This window comes from Rhipicephalus microplus, chromosome 6 (assembly GCF_043290135.1).
Source record: "Rhipicephalus microplus isolate Deutch F79 chromosome 6, USDA_Rmic, whole genome shotgun sequence".
Lineage (NCBI taxonomy): Eukaryota > Metazoa > Arthropoda > Arachnida > Ixodida > Ixodidae > Rhipicephalus > Rhipicephalus microplus.
Window position 1 is genome coordinate 1,267,199 of NC_134705.1, and position 16,665 is coordinate 1,283,863.

The window sequence follows — 16,665 nt, forward strand, 5'->3', positions numbered from 1 at the left end:
AGCGAGCAAAACGTTTTCTAACGATAGAAGTGCGAAGGTTATGTTAGGTTGAGTTATGTTAGTTTAAGCTAGGTAGCGTCGTGAAACTACCAAAAACAACGTCATCTAACGAGATAGTGTTGTTTTATTGCGAGTACGAAACTGCGATAGGTGAAATGTTGTGAAAGCACACAAAACGGCATGAACAAGCCAAATACTGCGTGTTGTACCGTTACAAGTGCGAAACTGCTATGTTGTGATATTCTCGTTAAAGCGCATGCAAGCATCGTGAAACATTAAAGAACGATGTCATTTAGCGAGATACAGCGTTCTGTACTGCAATAAGTTGGTGAAAAACTGTGAGGTTATGCAAATATCGTAATTGTGAACGAAACAGTGTAATAGAGCGTTTTTTAATACAAGTGCGAATGTTAGGTTAGGTTAAGATATGAACCGTCGTAAAACCGCATTAAACAATTCCACTTAGTGAGATGCAGTGTTTTTCACCATTACAAGTCGGGAACTGCGATATCTAATGTGAAAGCGCATGAAGCCGTCGTAATCTTGTAGAAAACATTGTAAAGTTGCGAGTAAAACGTTTTCTAACGATAGAAGTGCGAAGGTTAGGTTAGTTTGAGCTAGGTAGCGTCGTGAAACCACCAAAAACGATGTCATCTAACGAGATAGTGTTGTTTTATTGCGAGTACGAAACTGCGATAGGTGAAATGTTGTGAAAGTACACAAAACGGCTTGAACAAGCCAGATACTGCGTGTTGTACCGTTACAAGTGCGAAACTGCTATAATGTGATATTCTCGTTAAAGCGCATGCAAGCATCGTGAAACCTTAAAGAATGATGTCATTTAGCGAGAGACAGCGTTCTGTACTGTGATAAGTTGGTGAAAAACTGTGAGGTCATGCAAATATCGTAACTGTGAACGAAACAGTGTAATAGAGCGTTTTGAGATACAAGTGCGAATGTTAGGTTAGGTTGGGATATCAACCGTCGTAAAACCGCATTAAACAATGTCACTTAGTGAGATGCAGTGTTTCTCACCATTACAAGTCGGGAACTGCGATATCTAATGTGAAAGCGCTTGCAACTGTCGTTAGGATAGAATAGGTTAGGTTAGGTTAGGTTAGGTTTGGTTAGGTTAGGTTAGGTTAGGTTAGATTAGGTTAGGTTGGGTTGAGTTGGGTTAGGTTAGGTTAGGTTAGGTTACGTTAGGGCACGTTAGGTTAGGTTACGTTAGGTTAGGTTAGGTTAGGTAAGAATAATTTGGTTAGGTTAGGTAAGGTTAGGTTAGGTTAGCTTAGGTTGGGTTGGGTTGTGTTGGGTTGGGTTGGGTTGGGTTAGGTTGGGTTAGGTTAGGTTAGGTTACGTTAGGTTAGGTTAGGTTAGGTTACGTTAGGTTATGTTAGGTTAGGTTAGGTTAGGTTAGGTCAGGTAAGGTTAGGTTACGTTAGAATAGGTTAGGTTAGGTTAGGTTACGTTAGGTTAGGTTAGGTTAGGTTTGGTTAGGTTAGGTTAGGTTAGCTTAGGTTAGGTTAGGTTGGGTTGGGTTGGGTTTAGTTGGGTTAGGTTAGGTTAGGTTGGGTTAGGTTAGTTTAGGTTAGGTTAGGTTAGGTTAGGTTGGGTTGGGTTGGGTTAGGTTAGGTTAGGTTAGGTAAGGTTACGTTAGGTTAGGTTAGGTTAGGTTTGGTTAGGTTAGGTTAGGTTAGGTTAGGTTACGTTAGGTTAGGTTAGGTTTGGTTAGGTTAGGTTAGGTTAGGTTATGTTAGGTAAGGTTTGGTTAGGTTAGGTTAGGTTAGGTTGGGTTAGGTTGGGTTAGGTAAGGTTAGGTTAGGTTAGGTGAAGATATGAACCGCGCTAAAACCGCATTAAACAATGTCACTCAGTGAGATGCTGTGTGTTTCACCATTACAAGTCGGGAACTGCGATATCTAATGTGAAAGCGCATGAAACCGTCGTAATCTTGTAGAAAACATTGTAAAGTAGCGAATAAAACGTTTTCTAACGATAGAAGTGCGAAGGTTAGGTTAGTTTGAGCTACGTAGCGTCGTGAAACTACCAATAACGACGTCATCTAACGAGATAGTGTTGTTTTATTGCGAGTATTAAACTGCGATAGGTGAAATGTTGTGAAAGCACACAAAACGGCATGAACAAGCCAAATACTGCGTGTTCTACCGTTTTAAGTGCGAAACTGCTATATAGTGATATTCTCGTTAAAGCGCATGCAAGCATCGTGAAACCTTAAAGAACAATGTAATTTAGCGAGATACAGCGTTCTGTACTGCAATAAGTTGGTGAAAAAGTGTGAGGTTATGCAAATATCGTAATTGTGAACAAAACAGTGTAATAGAGCGTTTTTAGATACAAGCGCGAATGTTAGGTTAGGTTAAGATATGAACCGTCGTAAAACCGCATTAAACAATGTCAATTAGTGAGATGCAGTGTTTTTCACCATTAAAAGTGGGGAACTGCGATATCTAATGTGAAAGCGCTTGCAACCGTCGTTAGGTAAGGTTAGGTTAGGTTAGGTTAGGTTAGGTTTGGTTAGGTTAGGTTAGGTTAGGTTAGATTAGGTTAGGTTGGGTTGAGTGGGGTTAGGTTAGGTTAGGTTAGGTTAGGTTGGGTTAGGTTAGGTTAGGTTAGGTTAGGTTACGTTAGGTTAGGTTAGGTTACGTTAGGTTAGGTTAGGTAAGGATAATTTGGTTAGGTTAGGTAAGGTTAGGTTAGGTTAGGTTAGGTTGGGTTGGGTGTTGTTGGGTTGGGTTGGGTTGGGTTAGGTTGGGTTAGGTTAGGTTAGGTTACGTTAGGTTAGGTTAGGTTAGGTTACGTTAGGTTATGTTAGGTTAGGTTAGGTTACGTTAAGTTAGGTTAGGTCAGGTAAGGTTAGGTTACGTTAGAATAGGTTAGGTTAGGTTAGGTTACGTTAGGTTAGGTTAAGTTAGGTTAGGTTAGGTTTGGTTAGGTTAGGTTAGGTTAGCTTAGGTTAGGTTAGGTTGGGTTGGGTTGGGTTAGGTTGGGTTAGGTTAGGTTAGGTTAGGTTAGGTTAGGTTGGGTTAGGTTAGTTTAGGTTAGGTTAGGTTAGGTTGGGTTGGGTTGGGTTAGGTTAGGTTAGGTTAGGTTAGGTTAGGTAAGGTTAGGTTAGGTTAGGTTAGGTTACGTTAGGTTAAGGTATGAACCGTCGTAAAACCGCATTAAACAATGTCACTTAGTGAGATGCAGTGTTTTTCACCTTTACAAGTTGGGAACTGTGATATCTAATGTGAAAGCGCTTGAAACCGTCGTAATGTTGTAGAAAGCAATGTAAAGTAGCGAGTAAAACGTTTTCTAACGATAGAAGTGCGAAGGTTATGTTAGGTTGAGTTATGTTAGTTTAAGCTAGGTAGCGTTGTAAAACTACCAAAAACAACGTCATCTAACGAGATAGTGTTGTTTTATTGCGAGTACGAAACTGCGATAGGTGAAATGTTGTGAAAGCACACAAAACGGCATGAACAAGCCAAATACTGCGTGTTGTACCGTTACAAGTGCGAAACTGCTATCTTGTGATATTCTCGTTAAAGCGCATGCAAGCATCGTGAAACATTAAAGAACGATGTCATTTAGCGAGATACAGCGTTCTGTACTGCAATAAGTTGGTGAAAAACTGTGAGGTTATGCAACTATCGTAATTGTGAACGAAACAGTGTAATAGAGCGTTTTTTAATACAAGTACGAATGTTAGGTTAGGTTAAGATATGAACCGTCCTAAAACCGCATTATACAATTCCACTTAGTGAGATGCAGTGTTTTTCACCATTACAAGTCGGGAACTGCGATATCTAATGTGAAAGCGCTTGCAAACGTCGTTAGGTTAGGTTAGGTTAGGTTAGGTTAGGTTAGGTTAGGTTAGGTTAGGTTAGGTTTGGTTAGGTTAGGATGGGTTAGGTTAGGTTAGGGTATGTTAGGTAAGGTTTGGTTAGGTTAGGTTAGGGTAAGATATGAACCGCGCTAAAACCGCTATAAACAATGTCACTTAGTGAGATGCTGTGTTTTTCACCATTACAAGTCGGGAACTGCGATATCTAATGTGAAAGCGCATGAAACCGTCGTAATCTTGTAGAAAACATTGTAAAGTAGCGAATAAAACGTTTTCTAACGATAGAAGTGCGAAGGTTAGGTTAGTTTGAGCTAGGTAGCGTCGTGAAACCACCAAAAACGATGTCATCTAACGAGATAGTGTTGTTTTATTGCGAGTACGAAACTGCGATAGGTGAAATGTTGTGAAAGTACACAAAACGGCTTGAACAAGCCAGATACTGCGTGTTGTACCGTTACAAGTGCGAAACTGCTATAATGTGATATTCTCGTTAAAGCGCATGCAAGCATCGTGAAACCTTAAAGAACAATGTCATTTAGCGAGATACAGCGTTCTGTACTGCAATAAGTTGGTGAAAAAGTGTGAGGTTATGCAAATATCGTAATTGTGAACAAAACAGTGTAATAGAGCGTTTTTAGATACAAGTGCGAATGTTAGGTTAGGTTAAGATATGAACCGTCGTAAAACCGCATTAAACAATGTCAATTAGTGAGATGCAGTGTTTTTCACCATTAAAAGTGGGGAACTGCGATATCTAATGTGAAAGCGCTTGCAACCGTCGTTAGGTTAGGTTAGGTTAGGTTAGGTGAGGTTTGGTTAGGTTAGGTTAGGTTAGGTTAGGTTAGATTAGGTTAGGTTGGGTTGAGTGGGGTTAGGTTAGGTTAGGTTAGGTTGGGTTAGGTTAGGTTAGGTTAGGTTAAGTTAGGTTAGGTTACGTTAGGTTAGGTTAGGTTAGGTTACGTTAGGTTAGGTTAGGTAAGGATAATTTGGTTAGGTTAGGTAAGGTTAGGTTAGGTTAGGTTAGGTTGGGTTGGGTGTTGTTGGGTTGGGTTGGGTTGGGTTAGGTTGGGTTAGGTTAGGTTAGGTTACGTTAGGTTAGGTTAGGTTAGGTTACGTTAGGTTATGTTAGGTTAGGTTAGGTTACGTTAAGTTAGGTTAGGTCAGGTAAGGTTAGGTTACGTTAGAATAGGTTAGGTTAGGTTACGTTAGGTTAGGTTAAGTTAGGTTAGGTTAGGTTTGGTTAGGTTAGGTTAGGTTAGCTTAGGTTAGGTTAGGTTGGGTTGGGTTGGGTTAGGTTGGGTTAGGTTAGGTTAGGTTAGGTTAGGTTGGGTTAGGTTAGTTTAGGTTAGGTTAGGTTAGGTTGGGTTGGGTTGGGTTAGGTTAGGTTAGGTTAGGTTAGGTAAGGTTAGGTTAGGTTAGGTTAGGTTACGTTAGGTTAAGGTATGAACCGTCGTAAAACCGCATTAAACAATGTCACTTAGTGAGATGCAGTGTTTTTCACCTTTACAAGTTGGGAACTGTGATATCTAGTGTGAAAGCGCTTGAAACCGTCGTAATGTTGTAGAAAGCAATGTAAAGTAGCGAGTAAAACGTTTTCTAACGATAGAAGTGCGAAGGTTATGTTAGGTTGAGTTATGTTAGTTTAAGCTAGGTAGCGTCGTGAAACTACCAAAAACAACGTCATCTAACGAGGTAGTGTTGTTTTATTGCGAGTACGAAACTGCGATAGGTGAAATGTTGTGAAAGCACACAAAACGGCATGAACAAGCCAAATACTGCGTGTTGTACCGTTACAAGTGCGAAACTGCTATGTTGTGATATTCTCGTTAAAGCGCATGCAAGCATCGTGAAACATTAAAGAACGATGTCATTTAGCGAGATACAGCGTTCTGTACTGCAATAAGTTGGTGAAAAACTGTGAGGTTATGCAAATATCGTAATTGTGAACGAAACAGTGTAATAGAGCGTTTTTTAATACAAGTGCGAATGTTAGGTTAGGTTAAGATATGAACCGTCGTAAAACCGCATTAAACAATTCCACTTAGTGAGATGCAGTGTTTTTCACCATTACAAGTCGGGAACTGCGATATCTAATGTGAAAGCGCTTGCAAACGTCGTTAGGTTAGGTTAGGTTAGGTTAGGTTAGGTTAGGTTAGGTTTGGTTAGGTTAGGTTAGCTTAGGGTATATTAGGTAAGGTTTGGTTAGGTTAGGTTAGGGTAAGATATGAACCGCGCTAAAACCGCATTAAACAATGTCACTTAGTGAGATGCTGTGTTTTTCACCATTACAAGTCAGGAACTGCGATATCTAATGTGAAAGCGCATGAAACCGTCGTAATCTTGTAGAAAACATTGTAAAGTAGCGAATAAAACGTTTTCTAACGATAGAAGTGCGAAGGTTAGGTTAGTTTGAGCTAGGTAGCGTCGTGAAACCACCAAAAACGATGTCATCTAACGAGATAGTGTTGTTTTATTGCGAGTACGAAACTGCGATAGGTGAAATGTTGTGAAAGTACACAAAACGGCTTGAACAAGCCAGATACTGCGTGTTGTACCGTTACAAGTGCGAAACTGCTATAATGTGATATTCTCGTTAAAGCGCATGCAAGCATCGTGAAACCTTAAAGAATGGTGTCATTTAGCGAGAGACAGCGTTCTGTACTGTAATAAGTTGGTGAAAAACTGTGAGGTCATGCAAATATCGTAACTGTGAACGAAACAGTGTAATAGAGCGTTTTGAGATACAAGCGCGAATGTTAGGTTAGGTTAATATATGAACCGTCGTAAAACCGCATTAAACAATGTCACTTTGTGAGATGCAGTGTTTTTCACCATTACAAGTCGGGAACTGCGATATCTAATGTGAAAGCGCATGAAACCGTCGTAATGTTGTAGAGAGCATTGTAAAGTAGCGAGTAAAACGTTTTCTAACGATAGAAGTGCGAAGGTTATGTTAGGTTGAATTATGTTAGTTTAAGCTAGGTAGCGTCGTGAAACCACCAAAAAGGACGTCATCTAACGAGATATAATTGTTTTATTTCATGTACGAAACTGCAATAGGTGAAATGTTGTGAAAGCACACAAAACGGCATGAACAAGCCAAATACTGCGTGTTGTACCGTTACAAGTGCGGAACTGCTATGTTGTGATATTCTCGTTAAAGCGCATGCAAGCATCGTGAAACCTTAAAGAATGATGTCATTTAGCGATATACAGCGTTCTGTACTGTAATACGTTGGAGAAAAACTGTGAGGTCATGCAAATATCTTAAATGTGAACGAAACAGTGTAATAGAGCGTTTTTAGATACAAGTGCGAACGTTAGGTTAGGTTAAGATATGAACCGTCGTAAAACCGCATGAAACAATGTCACTAAGTGAGATGCAGTGTTTTTCACCATTACAAGTCGGGAACTGCGATATCTATTGTGAAAGCGCATGAAACTGTCGTAATGTTGTAGAGAGCATTGTAAAGTAGCGAGTAAAACGTTTTCTAACGATAGAAGTGCGAAGGTTATATTAGGTTGAGTTATGTTAGTTTAAGCTATGTAGCGTCGTGAGACCACCAAAAAGGACGTCATCTAACGAGATAGTGTTGTTTTATTGCATGTACGAAACTGCAATAGGTGAAATGTTGTGAAAGTACACAAAACGGCATGAACAAGCCAGATACTGCGTGTTGTACCGTTACAAGTGCGAAACTGCTATAATGTGATATTCTCGTTAGAGCGCATCCAAGTATCGTGAAACCTTAAAGAACGATGTCAATTAGCGAGATACAGCGTTCTGTACTGTAATAAGTTGGTGAGAAACTGTGAGGTCAAGCAAATATCGTAATTGTGAACGAAACAGTGTAATTGAGCGTATTTAGATACAAGTGCGAATGTTAGGTTAGGTTGAGATATCAACCGTCGTAAAACCGCATTAAACAATGTCACTTAATGAGATGTAGTGTTTTTCAACATTACAAGTCGGGAACTACGATATCTAATGTGAAAGCGCATGAAACCGTCATAATGTTGTAGAGAGCATTGTAAAGTAGCGAGTAAAACGTTTTCTAACGATAGAAGTGCGAAGGTTATATTAGGTTGAGTTATGTTAGTTTAAGCTATGTAGCGTCGTGAGACCACCAAAAAGGACGTCATCTAACGAGATAGTGTTGTTTTATTGCATGTACGAAACTGCAATAGGTGAAATGTTGTGAAAGTACACAAAACGGCATGAACAAGCCAGATACTGCGTGTTGTACCGTTACAAGTGCGAAACTGCTATAATGTGATATTCTCGTTATAGCGCATGCAAGTATCGTGAAACCTTAAAGAACGATGTCATTTAGCGAGATACAGCGTTCTGTACTGTAATAAGTTGGTGAGCAACTGTGAGGTCAAGCAAATATCGTAATTGTGAACGAAACAGTGTAATTGAGCGTATTTAGATACAAGTGCGAATGTTAGGTTAGGTTGAGTTATCAACCGTCGTAAAACCGCATTAAACAATGTCACTTAATGAGATGTAGTGTTTTTCAACATTACAAGTCGGGAACTACTATATCTAATGTGAAAGCGCATGAAACCGTCGTAATCTTGTAGAGAGCATTGTAAAGTAGCGAGTAAAACGTTTTCTAACGATAGAAGTGCGAAGGTTATGTTAGGTTGAGTTTAAGCTAGGTAGCGTCGTGAAACCACCAGAAACGACGTCATCTAACGAGATGGTGTTGTTTTATTGCGACTACAAAACTGCGATAGGTGAAATATTGTGAAAGCACACAAAACGGCATGAACAAGCCAGATACTGCGTGTTGTACCGTTACAAGTGCGAAACTGCTATAATGTGATATTCTCGTTAAAGCGCATGCAAGCATCGTGAAACCTTAAAGAACAATGTCATTTAGCGAAATACAGCGTTCTCTACTGCAATAAGTTGGTGAAAAACTGTGAGGTTATGCAAATATCGTAATTGTGAACGAAACAGTGTAATAGAGCGTTTTTAGATACAAGTGCGATTGTTAGGTTAGGTTAACATATGAACCGTCGTAAAACCGCATTAAACAATGTCACTTAGTGAGATGCAGTGTTTCTCACCATTACAAGTCGGGAACTGCTATATCTAATGTGAAAGCGCTTGCAACCGTCGTTAGGTTAGGTTAGGTTAGGTTAGGTTAGGTTAGATTAGGTTAGGTTGGGTTGACTTGGGCTAGGTTAGGTTAGGTTAGGTTAGGTTAGGTTGGGTTAGGTTAGGTTAGGTTAGGCTACGTTAGGTTAGGTTAGGTTACGTTAGGTTACGTTAGGTTAGGTTACGTTAGGTTAGGTTAGGTTAGGTAAGGATAATTTGGTTAGGTTAGGTAAGGTTAGGTTAGGTTAGGTTAGGTTGGGTTGGGTTTTGTTGGGTTGGGTTGGGTTAGGTTGGGTTAGGTTAGGTTAGGTTACGTTAGGTTATTTTAGGTTAGGTTAGGTTACGTTAGGTTAGGTTAGGTCAGGTAAGGACAGGTTACGTTAGAATAGGTTAGGTTAGGTTAGGTTACGTTGGGTTAGGTTAGGTTAGGTTAGGTTTGGTTAGGTTAGATTAGGTTAGCTTAGGTTAGGTTAGGTTGGGTTGGGTTGGGTTAGGTTGGGTTAGGTTAGGTTAGGTTAGGTTAGGTTAGTTTAGGTTAGGTTAGGTTAGGTTAGGTTGGGTTGGGTTGGGTTAGGTTAGGTTAGGTTAGGTTAGGTTAGATTAGGTTAGGTTACGTTAGGTTAAGGTATGAACCGTCGTAAAACCGCATTAAACAATGTCACTTAGTGACATGCAGTGTTTTTCACCTTTACAAGTTGGGAACTGCGATATCTAATGTGAAAGCGCTTGAAACCGTCGTAATGTTGTAGAAAGCAATGTAAAGTAGCGAGTAAAACGCTTTCTAACGATAGAAGTGCGAAGGTTATGTTAGGTTGAGCTACGTAGCGTCGTGAAACCACCAAAAACGATGCCATCTAACGAGATAGTGTTGTTTTATTGCGAGTACGAAACTGCGATAGGTGAAACATTGTGAAAGCACACAAAATGGCATGAACTAGCCAGATACTGCGTCTTGTGCCGTTACAAGTGCGAAACTGCTTTATTGTGATATTCTCGTTAAATCGCATGCAAGTATCGTGAAACCTTAAAGAACGATGTCATTTAGCGAGATACAGCGTTCTGTACTGTAATAAGTTGGTGAGAAACTGTGAGGTCAAGCAAATATCGTAATTGTGAACGAAACAGTGTAATTGAGCGTCTTTAGATACAAGTGCGAATGTTAGGTTAGGTTGACATATCAACCGTCGTAAAACCGCATTAAACAATGTCACTTAGTGAGATGTAGTGTTTTTCAACATTACAAGTCGGGAACTACGATATCTAATGCGAAAGCGCATGAAACCGTCGTAATCTTGTAGAAAACATTGTAAAGTTGCGTATAAAACGTTTTCTAACGATAGAAGTGCGAAGGTTAGGTTAGGTTAGGTTAGTTTAAGCTAGGTAGCGTCGTGAAACTACCATAAACGACGTCATCTAACGAGATAGTGTTGTTTTATTGCGAGTATTAAACTGCGATAGGTGAAATGTTGTGAAAGCACACAAAACGGCATGAACAAGCCAAATACTGCGTGTTCTACCGTCACAAGTGCGAAACTGCTATATTGTGATATTCTCGTTAAAGCGCATGCAAGCATCGTGAAACCTTAAACAATGATGTCATCTAGCGAGAGACAGCGTTCTGTACTGTAATAAGTTGGTGAAAAACTGTGAGGTCATGCAAATATCATAATTGTGAACGAAACAGTGTAATAGAGCGTTTTGAGATACAAGTGCAAATGTTAGGTTAGGGTAAGATATGAACCGTCGTAAAACCACAATAAACAATCTCACTTAGTGAGATGCAGTGTTTTTCACCATTACAAGTCAGAAACTGAGATATCTAATGTGAAAGCGCATGAAACCGTCGTAATGTTGTAGAGAGCATTGTAAAGTAGCGAGTAAAACGTTTTCTAACGATAGAAGTGCGAAGGTTATGTTAGGTTGAGTTTAAGCTAGGTAGCGTCGTGAAACCACCAGAAACGACGTCATCTAACGAGATGGTGTTGTTTTATTGCGACTACAAAACTGCGATAGGTGAAATATTGTGAAAGCACACAAAACGGCATGAACAAGCCAGATACTGCGTGTTGTACCGTTACAAGTGCGAAACTGCTATAATGTGATATTCTCGTTAAAGCGCATGCAAGCATCGTGAAACCTTAAAGAACAATGTCATTTAGCGAAATACAGCGTTCTCTACTGCAATAAGTTGGTGAAAAACTGTGAGGTTATGCAAATATCGTAATTGTGAACGAAACAGTGTAATAGAGCGTTTTTAGATACAAGTGCGATTGTTAGGTTAGGTTAACATATGAACCGTCGTAAAACCGCATTAAACAATGTCACTTAGTGAGATGCAGTGTTTCTCACCATTACAAGTCGGGAACTGCTATATCTAATGTGAAAGCGCTTGCAACCGTCGTTAGGTTAGGTTAGGTTAGGTTAGGTTAGGTTAGATTAGGTTAGGTTGGGTTGACTTGGGCTAGGTTAGGTTAGGTTAGGTTAGGTTAGGTTGGGTTAGGTTAGGTTAGGTTAGGCTACGTTAGGTTAGGTTAGGTTACGTTAGGTTACGTTAGGTTAGGTTACGTTAGGTTAGGTTAGGTTAGGTAAGGATAATTTGGTTAGGTTAGGTAAGGTTAGGTTAGGTTAGGTTAGGTTGGGTTGGGTTTTGTTGGGTTGGGTTGGGTTAGGTTGGGTTAGGTTAGGTTAGGTTACGTTAGGTTATTTTAGGTTAGGTTAGGTTACGTTAGGTTAGGTTAGGTCAGGTAAGGACAGGTTACGTTAGAATAGGTTAGGTTAGGTTAGGTTACGTTGGGTTAGGTTAGGTTAGGTTAGGTTTGGTTAGGTTAGATTAGGTTAGCTTAGGTTAGGTTAGGTTGGGTTGGGTTGGGTTAGGTTGGGTTAGGTTAGGTTAGGTTAGGTTAGGTTAGTTTAGGTTAGGTTAGGTTAGGTTAGGTTGGGTTGGGTTGGGTTGGGTTAGGTTAGGTTAGGTTAGGTTAGATTAGGTTAGGTGACGTTAGGTTAAGGTATGAACCGTCGTAAAACCGCATTAAACAATGTCACTTAGTGACATGCAGTGTTTTTCACCTTTACAAGTTGGGAACTGCGATATCTAATGTGAAAGCGCTTGAAACCGTCGTAATGTTGTAGAAAGCAATGTAAAGTAGCGAGTAAAACGCTTTCTAACGATAGAAGTGCGAAGGTTATGTTAGGTTGAGCTACGTAGCGTCGTGAAACCACCAAAAACGATGCCATCTAACGAGATAGTGTTGTTTTATTGCGAGTACGAAACTGCGATAGGTGAAACATTGTGAAAGCACACAAAATGGCATGAACTAGCCAGATACTGCGTCTTGTGCCGTTACAAGTGCGAAACTGCTTTATTGTGATATTCTCGTTAAATCGCATGCAAGTATCGTGAAACCTTAAAGAACGATGTCATTTAGCGAGATACAGCGTTCTGTACTGTAATAAGTTGGTGAGAAACTGTGAGGTCAAGCAAATATCGTAATTGTGAACGAAACAGTGTAATTGAGCGTCTTTAGATACAAGTGCGAATGTTAGGTTAGGTTGAGATATCAACCGTCGTAAAACCGCATTAAACAATGTCACTTAATGAGATGTAGTGTTTTTCAACATTACAAGTCGGGAACTACGATATCTAATGTGAAAGCGCATGAAACCGTCATAATGTTGTAGAGAGCATTGTAAAGTAGCGAGTAAAACGTTTTCTAACGATAGAAGTGCGAAGGTTATATTAGGTTGAGTTATGTTAGTTTAAGCTATGTAGCGTCGTGAGACCACCAAAAAGGACGTCATCTAACGAGATAGTGTTGTTTTATTGCATGTACGAAACTGCAATAGGTGAAATGTTGTGAAAGTACACAAAACGGCATGAACAAGCCAGATACTGCGTGTTGTACCGTTACAAGTGCGAAACTGCTATAATGTGATATTCTCGTTATAGCGCATGCAAGTATCGTGAAACCTTAAAGAACGATGTCATTTAGCGAGATACAGCGTTCTGTACTGTAATAAGTTGGTGAGCAACTGTGAGGTCAAGCAAATATCGTAATTGTGAACGAAACAGTGTAATTGAGCGTATTTAGATACAAGTGCGAATGTTAGGTTAGGTTGAGTTATCAACCGTCGTAAAACCGCATTAAACAATGTCACTTAATGAGATGTAGTGTTTTTCAACATTACAAGTCGGGAACTACGATATCTAATGTGAAAGCGCATGAAACCGTCGTAATCTTGTAGAAAACATTGTAAAGTTGCGTGTAAAACGTTTTCTAACGATAGAAGTGCGAAGGTTAGGTTAGGTTAGGTTAGTTTAAGCTAGGTAGCGTCGTGAAACTACCATAAACGACGTCATCTAACGAGATAGTGTTGTTTTATTGCGAGTATTAAACTGCGATAGGTGAAATGTTGTGAAAGCACACAAAACGGCATGAACAAGCCAAATACTGCGTGTTCTACCGTCACAAGTGCGAAACTGCTATATTGTGATATTCTCGTTAAAGCGCATGCAAGCATCGTGAAACCTTAAACAATGATGTCATCTAGCGAGAGACAGCGTTCTGTACTGTAATAAGTTGGTGAAAAACTGTGAGGTCATGCAAATATCATAATTGTGAACGAAACAGTGTAATAGAGCGTTTTGAGATACAAGTGCAAATGTTAGGTTAGGGTAAGATATGAACCGTCGTAAAACCACAATAAACAATCTCACTTAGTGAGATGCAGTGTTTTTCACCATTACAAGTCAGAAACTGAGATATCTAATGTGAAAGCGCATGAAACCGTCGTAATGTTGTAGAGAGCATTGTAAAGTAGCGAGTAAAACGTTTTCTAACGATAGAAGTGCGAAGGTTATGTTAGGTTGAGTTTAAGCTAGGTAGCGTCGTGAAACCACCAGAAACGACGTCATCTAACGAGATGGTGTTGTTTTATTGCGACTACAAAACTGCGATAGGTGAAATATTGTGAAAGCACACAAAACGGCATGAACAAGCCAGATACTGCGTGTTGTACCGTTACAAGTGCGAAACTGCTATAATGTGATATTCTCGTTAAAGCGCATGCAAGCATCGTGAAACCTTAAAGAACAATGTCATTTAGCGAAATACAGCGTTCTCTACTGCAATAAGTTGGTGAAAAACTGTGAGGTTATGCAAATATCGTAATTGTGAACGAAACAGTGTAATAGAGCGTTTTTAGATACAAGTGCGATTGTTAGGTTAGGTTAACATATGAACCGTCGTAAAACCGCATTAAACAATGTCACTTAGTGAGATGCAGTGTTTCTCACCATTACAAGTCGGGAACTGCTATATCTAATGTGAAAGCGCTTGCAACCGTCGTTAGGTTAGGTTAGGTTAGGTTAGGTTAGGTTAGATTAGGTTAGGTTGGGTTGACTTGGGCTAGGTTAGGTTAGGTTAGGTTAGGTTAGGTTGGGTTAGGTTAGGTTAGGTTAGGCTACGTTAGGTTAGGTTAGGTTACGTTAGGTTACGTTAGGTTAGGTTACGTTAGGTTAGGTTAGGTTAGGTAAGGATAATTTGGTTAGGTTAGGTAAGGTTAGGTTAGGTTAGGTTAGGTTGGGTTGGGTTTTGTTGGGTTGGGTTGGGTTAGGTTGGGTTAGGTTAGGTTAGGTTACGTTAGGTTATTTTAGGTTAGGTTAGGTTACGTTAGGTTAGGTTAGGTCAGGTAAGGACAGGTTACGTTAGAATAGGTTAGGTTAGGTTAGGTTACGTTGGGTTAGGTTAGGTTAGGTTAGGTTTGGTTAGGTTAGATTAGGTTAGCTTAGGTTAGGTTAGGTTGGGTTGGGTTGGGTTAGGTTGGGTTAGGTTAGGTTAGGTTAGTTTAGGTTAGGTTAGGTTAGGTTAGGTTGGGTTGGGTTGGGTTAGGTTAGGTTAGGTTAGGTTAGGTTAGATTAGGTTAGGTTACGTTAGGTTAAGGTATGAACCGTCGTAAAACCGCATTAAACAATGTCACTTAGTGACATGCAGTGTTTTTCACCTTTACAAGTTGGGAACTGCGATATCTAATGTGAAAGCGCTTGAAACCGTCGTAATGTTGTAGAAAGCAATGTAAAGTAGCGAGTAAAACGCTTTCTAACGATAGAAGTGCGAAGGTTATGTTAGGTTGAGCTACGTAGCGTCGTGAAACCACCAAAAACGATGCCATCTAACGAGATAGTGTTGTTTTATTGCGAGTACGAAACTGCGATAGGTGAAACATTGTGAAAGCACACAAAATGGCATGAACTAGCCAGATACTGCGTCTTGTGCCGTTACAAGTGCGAAACTGCTTTATTGTGATATTCTCGTTAAATCGCATGCAAGTATCGTGAAACCTTAAAGAACGATGTCATTTAGCGAGATACAGCGTTCTGTACTGTAATAAGTTGGTGAGAAACTGTGAGGTCAAGCAAATATCGTAATTGTGAACGAAACAGTGTAATTGAGCGTCTTTAGATACAAGTGCGAATGTTAGGTTAGGTTGACATATCAACCGTCGTAAAACCGCATTAAACAATGTCACTTAGTGAGATGTAGTGTTTTTCAACATTACAAGTCGGGAACTACGATATCTAATGCGAAAGCGCATGAAACCGTCGTAATCTTGTAGAAAACATTGGAAAGTTGCGAGTAAAACGTTTTCTAACGATAGCAGTGCGAAGGTTAGGTTAGGTTAGGTTAGTTTAAGCTAGGTAGCGTCGTGAAACTACCAAAAACGACGTCATCTAACGAGATAGTGTTGTTTTATTGCGAGTATCAAACTGCGATAGGTGAAATGTTGTGAAAGCACACAAAACGGCACGAACAAGCCAAATACTGCGTGTTCTACCGTTACAAGTGCGAATGTGCTATATTGTGATATTCTCGTTAAAGCGCATGCAAGCATCGTGAAACCTTAAAGAACAAAGTCATTTAGCGAGATACAGCGTTCTGTACTGCAATAAGTTGGTGAAAAACTGTGAGGTTATGCAAATATCGTAATTGTGAACAAAACAGTGTAATAGAGCGTTTTTAGATACAAGTGCGAATGTTAGGTTAGGTTAAGATATGAACCGTCGTAAAACCACATTAAACAATGTCACTTAGTGAGATGCAGTGTTTTTCACCATTACAAGTCGGGAACTGCGATATCTAATGTGAAAGCGCTTGCAACCGTCGTTAGGTTAGGTTAGGTTAGGTTAGGTTAGGTTAGGTTAGGTTTGGTTAGGTTAGGTTAGGTTAGGTTAGATTAGGTTAGGTTGGGTTGAGTTGGGTTAGGTTAGGTTAGGTTAGGTTAGGTTGGGTTAGGTTAGTTTAGGTTAGGTTAGGTTAGGTTAGGCTGGGTTGGGTTGGGTTGGGTTAGGTTAGGTTAGGTTAGGTTAAGTTGGGTTGGGTTGGGTTAGGTTAGGTTAGGTTAGGTAAGGTTAGGTTAGGTTAGGTTAGGTTACGTTAGGTTAAGGTATGAACCATCGTAAAACCGCATTAAACAATGTCACTTAGTGAGATGTAGTGTTTTTCAACATTACAAGTCGGGAACTACGATATCTAATGTGAAAGCGCATGAAACCGTCGTAATCTTATAGAAAACATTGTAAAGTTGCGAGTAAAACGTTTTCTAACGATAGAAGTGCGAAGGTTAGGTTAGGTTAGGTTAGTTTAAGCTAGGTAGCGTCGTGAAACTACCATAAACGACGTCATCTAACGAGATAGTGTTGTTTTATTGT